Source organism: Anastrepha obliqua, chromosome 5, assembly GCF_027943255.1.
Source record: "Anastrepha obliqua isolate idAnaObli1 chromosome 5, idAnaObli1_1.0, whole genome shotgun sequence".
Lineage (NCBI taxonomy): Eukaryota > Metazoa > Arthropoda > Insecta > Diptera > Tephritidae > Anastrepha > Anastrepha obliqua.
Genome location: NC_072896.1, coordinates 66,582,433 through 66,593,907, shown reverse-complemented (window position 1 = coordinate 66,593,907; position 11,475 = coordinate 66,582,433).

Genomic DNA, 11,475 nt, shown 5'->3' with positions numbered 1-11,475 from the left:
AGCAAATGTAGTTTCCTCTTAACGCGTACAAGCGCTTACATAAATATTAGTTCAGAAGCAGGTGGGTACATCCATACATACATATGTATAAATTCATGAGCCAGCATTGAAGGTCTTGCAGGCATATGCTGTCAACTTTTACTTCCTCCAGTATTACATTTTTGCTCTGCCGCTGACTACATTTAATTAAAAGTGATGTGATTACCATTTTTCATACATAAACATGTACAAGGAGTAATAAATGCACGCACACAACTACAAGTAGCTACAAAGAAGGGATGTGTCGATAAAACGTGTTACATCTGAGCGGGCGTTGCTAGGAGATATTGAAGGTATTGAATGCCTCGGCATTAATATTGACCTTAATGGGTCAATCTGCCATATACAGTGATGGCTACAGGTCTAAATACTCCCCATATTACCGTTGTTTTGAAAATTCAAACAGTTTGCCGAAAAATGTATTACTACAGTTTTATTTCAAACCTTATTATAAACACAATATACCTGTACTATAAATATTCTTTTTTTACGCAAAAATAGCGATGAGAAATATTTACATACAGTACAAAAAAAAACTTAGCTCAATATGAAAGCACTCCTTAATCCTAGATATTGTAGCCTTTTACGAATGCCGTTTGAAAAGTACGGGCAAAGTCAGAGAGATGGTACTACTGGTGCGCATCGAGGCTGTGTTTAGTTAGTGGCATATCTTGGAAGAACACACACCAAGTTTCAGCTAGATCGGTATATTTCTCTGTGTTTGCGTTCGCTTGAATAAAGAAAATCGAGTGATTTTCCTTTTCAGTGACGGCAAGGCACCAGCTGACGCCTCAGCAGTTGTGGCCGCAAAATTAATGGAAATAGGGTTTCAACTCGTTGCACATCCTCCTGTTCTTCAAACTTGGCTCCCTTTGATCCCTTGGACTACTATTTGTTCCCCAATTTGAAGAATAGCTAGAGTGAAAAAGATTTTATTCAAAGGAGAAAGTGATTGCAGAAACGATTTTTTTTATTTTTATTACAAACATTTAACTATATATAGGTATACAATGTTTGTTGACACTACAACTAGTTTAAGGGAAACTAACAAGCGGTATGATTTTAACAATTTTGTGGGGTTTTTATGAAGAGAATTATAAAAGCTATTCTTTACATTAACTACCGATAAGATCATATGGTTTTTTTCGCTGGAGTCGTCGGGTTAGGCCTGCGGTGTTGAGAAGTTTGCTGGCTTCCTCGTTAATGTGCCTCTGGAGTCTCATAGAGTGGGCTTCTGCTTGTATTTTAATAACTTCAGCGACCGTAGGAATGCACAGGTCACGATGAACATCTGCATTGCGAACGTACCAAGGTGCGTTGACAATATTTTTGATAATTTTATTTTGAAATCGTTGAATTATGTTAATATTATTTTGACTGGCACAACCCCAAATTTGAGCGCCATAAGACCACACGGGTTTGATAATTTGATTGTATATCATTATTTTGTTATATATGGAGAGTTTTAAATTCCGTCCAATGAGCCAGTTCATTTTTAATATTTTCAAATTAAGTTCGCTTCGTTTTATATTTATATGCTCCTTCCAACGTAGCTTAGCATCGAGGGTTATACCAAGATATTTGGCAGTATTTGCGTATGGAATTGGAGCGCCTAGTAGCATTATTGGGTGATGGTTTACTTTTTTATTGGTAAAGGTCACATGAATTGATTTGTTACTATTTAAATTTATTCGCCAAATTTTCGTCCATTTTTCTACTGCGTCTATAGCGATTTGAAGTTTAGTTGCAGCTACTTCGGCGGTTTTTCCTGTTGCGAGGATTGCTGTGTCATCAGCAAAGGTGGCGATCATAGTGCTTGGAGGTATTCGTATATCTTTCGTATATATAAGGTAAAGAAGGGGTCCAAGGATACTTCCTTGCGGCACGCCAGCGTTTATTTTCTGCAATTTGGAATACTCATTCCCTTGTTTTGCGCGAAAATACCGTTCAGTTATATACGATTTCATAAATGAACTGTATTGAAGTGGCAGGCATGAGTTCAATTTGTTGATAAGGCCTTCATGCCAAACCTTGTCAAATGCTTGCGCGACGTCCAGGAAGACTGCTGAGCATATGTTTTTCTCTTCGAACGATTTTTCTATTTCAGCTGTAGTTCTGTGCACCTGATCTATGGTGGAGTGTTTACAGCGGAATCCAAACTGGTGTGAAGGTATCAGATTGCGAATTTCAATTATTGGTTTTAAGCGATTGAGAATGAGCTTTTCTAGTAGTTTTGAAATTTTTGGCAACAAGGAGATTGGGTGGTATGAAGAAACAATATGTGGATCCTTTCCTGGTTTGGCAATCATAATCATCTCTGCAACTTTCCACTAGCTTGGAACATACTGGAGTCGGATCGACGAATTGAATAGATTGGACAGAAACGAATGGCTATTTTTTCAGACTTGCACAAATTATTCGGAATGTATTATATGAACAAACTAGATCAGCGTTGGTTGAAGCGTATAAGGCAAAAATGGACCATGTCGAAAAATAAAAAAGGTCTCCGCCAAACAATTAAGTGGTTCTAATTTTTGCACGTACTTTTCAAACGACCATGTTTTTGTCGTAAGTATAGCAGCGCCAGAAACCCGATTTTTTTTTAATATTACGATCTAAAGTGCTCCTACGAATGTTCAATAATATTTAAATCTGGGCTTTATGAGTTTTATTGCCTTAGTGCATAGTAAAGCAACAAATCCACAACAAAGTGTGCCGTGTATATTGGATCGTTATCTTGTTAAAAGATACAACCTGCACCTGCAGGTTAAGATAAATGGCGGCCCAAACGAGGGTCCACTTGGACAAAGAATCAAATTCGTCAATTGCCATACAGAGCAAATCCAATGAAGATTTCAAGTTCTTATGTGGCAGTATAGATTTGTATTCATAACGATCCATGTTTTTACCGCAACAACTCCCAAATCATTACGTTGACGCCACTATGTTGAAAGTTGATACTAAACTTTTCGGATTAAATTCAGTATTTTTTTGCCTTCAAACTTTTGCTCTTTCATCACTACATACTAGGTATATTAAACTTTCTCTCATGTGTAAACAACACTGTTTGCCACAAATTAATTTCCTTTCCTTTTTGTCCTTTGGTGGATTTCAAGCGAAGTTTACTTATCTTTTATTCAGAAATTAGAGGTCTTCTACCATGGGAACCGTCGGAATTTCGGGAATTCCCGCGCTGAACACGAATACAGAGTGTTTTCGGGAGTTTTTGAAGAATTGTGCATCTGTAATGGATTAAATAGGGTTACCCTGTAAAGCCCTTTAAAAAATTAAATTGATGAGAATATGATAAAGTTGCGGGCGGCTATAGTTTCACCTTTTACTGTTGCACCTTATACCTTGGAAAGAGTCAATCATAAGAAAATTCCTAATCGCCTACTAAAATTTAGCTGATTTCAATAAATTTGTGCACTGTTACTATTTTATTATTAATATTACACAGTGCTGGCGCAATGCCACGCGTGCCAATTCAACACGCGTATTTCCCTTTATTCAACAATCACAGCCCCTTACGTGGGTTTATTTAATACTTATTTAATATTTCGCTTCTTAATGCTAATTAAAATGGAAAAGAAAAATCAAGCGCGCGAATAAAGTCAAAAAATTCATTTGACGCGATTTTGTGCAATTAATTACAGCTATGATATAAAACAATGAGTATGTATGTATGTATGTGTGCATGTATATGTGTGAGTAGTATATACATATGTATGCGTAGCAAAGCCACATAAAGGTTTTACATGAGAGCAAAATCAAAAAACAACACTGTGTGAAATTATACATGCGCGTGTGTATGTGCGTCATTATAAGCACAATCGCCAGTTCATTGTGCTTCCGCGTCGGCCGCAGTTTGGCGTTGCTGGCCTTACTACATTTAAAATGCGCATATAAATTCGCGTGCATTTATGGCTTTACGCCCCACTGCATACCACAGCGCACTTTAAATATTTTTACAGTGAAACAGTGAAGGTTTGCGTTTACAGTGGGTTTTAATTTTCCTTTTTTGTGCCTTTACTCGTTTTTACTATTTTCATAGTCAGTTAAATTATTGCGTTTATAGCGGTCGTAGTGCGCTGGGCCTCACCACTTAATGGTTACGTATACGCACTGTATTCCCACTATGTTGAGTGTGTTAAATAAGTGCATACGTTGATATGCATATGAGTGTGCGTGTGTGTTTATGTGAGTGAAGCTCTTTTAAATGTGCGTTTATTTTAAGAGCTTTCACGTATCGCCTCGCTGGTGAGTGTTTTTGTGTGCGTGTGGGCCAGCTGGAGTTTATGAACGGCTGTGATCGGCACCGTTGCCACATACTAGGACTCACTCGTTACCACCACCCGGTCATTTGATGCGTTTGGCGCGTTGCGCGTCGCCACTCTGCGGTTTTCGTTTTTCGGTCATTAACTGCACATGTTGCGGTCATGGTTGTTACATAAAATTTTATTGCCCAGGTAAATATTGCAATATCACGCCCACTAACAAATACAAAGTAGTAGACCCGAACAGGGTGCTGCAGGAAAGATTGTAGCGTAGGAAGCATTGTCGCGTTACCGGAAATGTGTCGATGTGAGGTTTGTTGTTGGCTTGTTCTATACCAACACCATGCTTCAACGCACAACAGGACCGCCACCGTCACCACCACCACCACCACCACTTGTTTTCATTGCATGTGGTATTGTTGTTGATGTATTTTTTATAATTTTTTGTTAGTTTTTGCAGATGGTTGTTTTTATTGTAACCGGAAGTATTGCTTGCTTTGTTTTGTTCCATTAAACAGCGCAGAAAGGTGAATAGCAAAGGCAGTATTTGGCTATCTGTAGAACATTTAAATTTTAGAGTGTTCATTTTTCGGTTACGTCGGAAAGTGGTGTGCTCCTAAATGCAATCAAGTAGCCATGGACTCAGATAACTACACACATTCAGTTTAATTTATTTTTTTTCATGCTTCACATGATAAGAGTCTATTTGAGTATCGCCCATATGATGGTGGAAAATTATATACGGCTTCAAATTGATTCAAAGTGATAGTAAAATTAAATGGTTACTGTTATTTTTTCTTTCAATGATAAAATGGTTCTTTCATACAAGCTAACGAATACCTGACAAAATATCAAAAGTTTGTCTAAATATGTACATATTATTTCAATTAACACACAGTAAAATTATAATGATAAATTTGTGGAGCTTTTCCCATTTTATCTGAAATTTTAAAATTGGACTTGTATGGTATTTGTGCTTTTATACGAATTGTTAAAAATGTCAAAGTTGATCAAAATGCTGATGCACGAAATTTTTCCTAGCATATTCGGGCATAAAACTAAACGAAGAAAAGTCTACCAGAGCAAGGCTTCAAAGTCAATTCCGAGCCACCTTAAAATGAACTTCCTTTAATTAACTCGAAGTTATATCGAGGTCAATTTTCAATAAGTATTACTTATATGAACGCTATTTTTTTACTACAAACTTATAATAAAGAATTTCTTTTTACGAATAATTTATTTTTGATACCCCGTTTTTGTTTCAAGAATCACAAGATAAATGTTAATTTATTTCATTTGCAAATTGATTTTTTTCTAGTTTTGAGCATTTTCTTACATAAAAACATGGAAAAATATTCTCAACATTGCGCGAAAAAAATTGTCAAAAATCAACGCGAATTTTCAGCGAATTTAAAGTTTCACTTTATTATGCTAAAATCTTATGGGCTATATGACTCTGGCTAACGAAGTTTTTCTAAATAGGTTAAAAATTTTTAAATATTGATGATTTATTTATTATATTATATTAATTGATAACTAACGATAAGAAAAATTGTTGCTCTTTCATTTGGCAACGCGTTGGACTAGCCACCCTGTATATTTAAATATCTCTATCGTTAATATTTTTTATACCATTCACTACTTCAGCGATGACATCTTTTTTATTTGTGAAAAATATTTGTGAAGCATCAATAATCTCACTTACTTACAGTTATCACAGAATGTTGTTATCCACCACAATTGTGTTTTGCGTTTGAAAAATTATTTCAATACAAAAGATAAATTTTGGTATTTTGACGTGATAACGTCTTAAAATTCGATTTAGCCGGCTGCACGCACGAAAAAATGTGTCGTTACCTAGCTCATTTGTCGTTACCTTGCTCATTGCCGTTACCTTGAATGAACTGCAAGCGAAAGCGCGGATCGAACGACAAAGCAAACAAAGCAAACGAACGGCAACGTTCGACATCTTGCTCTCTCCTACTTAAGTGAGCGTATATATGTATGTATATGCGCATATGTACATATATAAATTCATGTATTTGTATTTGCATATGTCTTCTTATTGATTATTATTAATTTGATTTACTTGAAGAATTTAAAATAAAACCAAGTTTGTTAATAATATTTACCTGTTGTTTTATTGTTATTATTATTAATTTTTTTATTATATATGAAGGAAAAAATGTATGGTAATATTTACCATATACCTTATAAGATATGTTGTATACTAATGTATAAGCGCATTTGTATATAAATTCACATACTTGTATTTGCATATGCCCTCTTCCTGTGTTCATGGTAATGAACCATTTCTCTGTTGAGAATAGGACGATGATAGAAAAAGTAGGAAATGAAAGGGAGTGTTTCGATTGTAAAGTGTCTTGAAAAAGGCAAATCGATGATGGTGCCTCTTAGTGTTGTTGACTTATTAACGTCTGATGCACAATCGAAATTGAAGAAATCTTTCATGAATTTGATAAATGTTTCGTAATTTTTCACGTTTGTGTAAATGTAACTTGACCTATTCCATTGCAATTCCACTTCTTCCTCTATATCCATACAAAATATCTATTAAACAAATAAAATTAAATTTTTTTTTGAAAATTACAACCATTACATCAATATTTTCTTATGACGTTGTCACGTTAAACTATCGTCAGTAAACCAACTTTACATACAACCTCTTTTTTTTTATTCCAACTAAATGTTTTAGTTTATTTTATTTCATTCTAATTTATTTTAATTTATTTGATTTTTTTCCTTAATTAATTTTATTATATTTCGAATTTCCGTGAAACACTAAAATAAAGACAAATTGTTTATCTAATAGTAGTCGCCCCTCGGCAGGTAATGAAAAATCTCCAAGAAATTGAGGGTGGTACTGTGCCATAAATGTGATAGTCCCGTAAAAAATCTAGGAAATTCATCCTTGGGTAATTATTGTTTCGCTTTTACCAGCTATGAAAAATATAAATATTCCTGCTATATTGCGCTTCCTTTGGCATTGGCCCGCTTACACAAAGCTTTGATTTCATTTAAAAATATTCAATTGTATTCTGTTTTATATATTTCAGTTGCAAACTCAAAAAATTGTATGTGTGTGTGTTAGAACTATTGGTTTTGGCTAAGAGCAAAATTCACCGAGAATCCGTACAATTCATACTCTGCGTATTTGTAAACCACCGTTGTGGCAAAGAGTTGTCGATAATGCACTCATCTGCACACAATTTCAGATAACATTTTGGTTTGGCAAAGCAAACAAAAACGGAAAAAAATACTCTTGCTATATTTGCAATAAATCTGTTTATGTAACTCTCAGTAAGCAAAATTGAGTAGGTATGTCACAATATGAGTGACATGTTGCAAGCCTCAAAATATCTGCAGCAGAAAATATAACAGAAATGCAAATTACAAAAACAAAGTTAAACCAAATACTCATAAGCACGTAAGCTTATAAGTATTAATGCTGCTTACTTGTGTGTGGGTAATCTCAGCTGCAGGTAGACAAGCATGCGGCTAGCTATGCTGGCGGCACGTTTGTTCGTGCAACAGTGCATTCAAAGTGGAAATTCAAATTTCAGATTTTCCGCAAATTTCTACTTCATAGCATACAGTTGTCTTCATAAATTCTTATTCACTGACATATATGAATGCACACCTATGTAGCAGCGTCGTGTGTGCATTTAAGTGCAATTTCACATATTACATATTTGCACAATCAAGCTAACTTGAGAGTAGTGAAATGAATGAGTAAAGTAAAAACCTTTTCCTAAGGCATTTCAGATGCAACAGCAACAATGGAAAAGGCCACCAGGTACTTAAAGGAACATCGGTCTGAAAGAATGTGCTTTCGGTAAGCCCACGAAAAGTAATAGATGGAAGATTTATGCATAGTTTATGTGTTACACTCTTCGAATGTTAAATTTTGCTCCAAAAGGTGGCTTGATCCTGCTACGACTTCAACTCATTTTACCTGCCCTAGTTATTTCTCAACTACTTGCACAGATGCTTTGACAACAATATTTGTCTTTAAGAGATTACTTCTGCCCAGCGGTGGCCGTGTATGTCAAACTTGCTTTCAGCTAACTATAATCCGGTTGTATTTAAGTTAGTTTGTAGAGAACTTTTTCATAGGTTTCTAAGTCTTTTGTCGATTTTCTCTACCTCTTAATGTTGTAGCTTGTTAATATACAGAGTTCCCGAGAAAATCATCCTCGGTACTCAACTACATTATTATTTACGGAATTTCTGTTTACGACATGGGAATCTCATTTATTTTTCTTCGTGAAACCATTTTGTGGCTCTTATGAAGCGCAGGATTGGTACAATCCTCATGACACAAAGTTCCGTAAGAGACTTGAAAAAATATTTACCTAGAAAACCTGCTCTGATTTTAGCTAATGCTGGACAATCGGAAAGGAAGTGCTCATCTGTTTCTTCCCATTCCTCATCTCTACAACTTCTACAATATTCATGGGAGAGAACTCCCAGTCTCAAGGAATGCCTGACAAATAGCCAATGACTGGTTATACAAGCCACATTTATCACATCGCCGCTCTATTCTTAAAAAAATGACAAGAAATAATATTTTCTTATTCCAAAGGTAACTGTCGAAAATTCGTCATGTCTAATGCGTTGAAGAATCGTTACGAGTTTTTCAATACATCTATGCAAAGTAAATATTGCCCAACACTTGACTTATAATACAATTTTATGATAATTAAATAGCTTATTTTGTGCGCAAGTCCACCAAATGAAAGACTATAGACTACAGTTCCGTAACATTTATTCAAGAAAGTGACCGAAAAGCCGAAGATAAAAACTGTTATTCAATAATTTAAATTGCAACGATTTTATTTCGCGTTGATCGTGTCACTTAATCCCTCTGGTGCTATTATACCCTGCCATTAAGGTGATACAGCTTTGTAAGGTATACAGCTTTGGGACACTATCTGTTCTACAAGTGTTAACATTGATATAATAAAAGAGTACAATCCAAGGTACTGAGAAAATACTAGCCACGTCATGGTACATTAAAACCACGAACAATCGTTGAGATCTTCAAATACGGATGGTAGATGACGAAATTAAAAATAGCAGAGAAAATATGTCAAATGACGCACCCCCTTGCTCTCTCTCTTTCTACAGTTCTCTGCGTGCGCGGTATTCGAGTATCATGTCTTCAACGAAGAGATCGTCCCGCGCTAGTTGGTAAAGCGTGGACAAAAACGAATCACATAAAGGGCTAAGCGCAAACCTGTTATTTGCCTCAGGTTTAGTGTTAAGCGATTCAGTACATAAAGCCATGTCATCATCAGGTAGCGATTACAGCTCAGGGTGAGCTTTAGCTTCATCCACAATCCTCTTCCAATCTGCGCGGTTCATAGCAACAGATCTCCATCTCCTAATTCGCAGCCTTTTCAGGTCGGTTATGGCTTGGTCAAGCCAAGTTAACCTTGGACGTCCTCGGGCTCGGGTCATTAGACAATTCGTTGATAAAAAAGATTTTTTGGGGAGGCTGTCTTCCATGCGCACAGTGTGCCCTAACCATCGAAGCCTTTGGGACATAATGTATTTCACGACGTCTTCTCCCTGGCATAAGTTTAGCAACTCATCGTTGGAGCGTATTCGGTACATTCCATTGTTGCAGCGTATGGGGCCAAACACCCTTCGGAGTTCTTTTCGTTTGAAAACTCTTAAGCTACTTTCGTCTTTGCTTGTCAATATCCAGCACTCGCAGCCGTAGGACAGCACCGGTAGTATTATTGACTGGTAGAGGCGGAGTTTACATTCACGTGTGAGCAGTTTGAACTTCAGCAATTTTGTGTGGGCGTAATACGCTTTGTTTGCTGCCATTATTCTGTCTTGTATTGTGTCGTAACTACTGTTGTCATTTTTTATTAACACTCCCAAATATTTGAAGTGTTGAACGCCTTCAAAGGTTAATGTCCCGATTGGGATGTTTTCAGGACTTCGTCTTTCTTCGCTGCGGGAGACCTTCAGATATTTAGTTTTGCCTTTATTTATTCTAAGGCCTACTGATTTTGCACGAAATTCAATATTACAAAAGGTTTCAATGAGGTATCTTTTGTTCCTTGCCACTATCGCGATATCATCCGCGTACGGGATTGTTATTCCTGAGCGACTAAAAAGGTTTCCAAAGGTTTTACTCCACAGGGGATTTCGAAGGGCTTTGACACTGCTTGTTGTACAACTACTTTTTCAGTGGCGTTAGTTAGTGTTGCCATGACCAGCTGAATAAGTTTGTCGCTGATACTCAAGTTGAAGAGCGCTTCTGGGATTTTGTCTCGGAGGATACTATCAAAGACTTGTTTGAAATCGACGAACAGGATGTGTACGTCTAAGTTGCATTCATAGAATTTTTGAAGATTTTGCTTTACTCAAAACGATATTGTGGATTTTGTTGGTGTTTTCCTCATTTGGACGTCCACTGCGTTGTGCATCATCGGTGTCTATATCACCACGTTTGAAGTCAGCAAACCATCGTTTTATTGTTGTATCTGATGGAACGGATTCTCAATAACACTTTTCAAGCCATTGCTTTGGTTGAGTGGTATTATTTCCCATTAAGAAGTAGTGTAAAATTAAAACATGAAATTCCTTTTGATCCATCGTTTTGAAAGTAACAAAAGTAGCGTCACATTTAGCACAATAACTCACGAACTAATGAATAGAATATTTTGAAATTTCAACAGCAGTCTTTTTAAGGTGAATACTAACTGGAAAAGAGATAAATGGAATAGAAAGAGAGTTAGGCCCGGAACTTTTCAACCCATGTGTTATATTATACTTTTTCCAAAATTAATAACAAAATAATGAAATTATTGTGAGAATATCCAACATCTTATTAAGAATTTTTTATTTTTTTCTGGTATTTATTTATAGCCCATTTAATTCGAGTGTATGAAGTTTCTGAAAATTCACTTTGAGTTTTAATAATTATCCTGTTGACGATCTTTGCACTGTCTTCTCTGTTTACCTTCGAGCGCTCAAGAGTTCAAGTATTTTTTAATGTTATATAATATAAAATTTAGAAATTTGAAATATGTGGCTTTAGTGTAAGCATGAACTATATTTTTATATATTACAAAACTAACAAAATTAAAAGTATTGCCGTGAAAAATATTGCGTATAT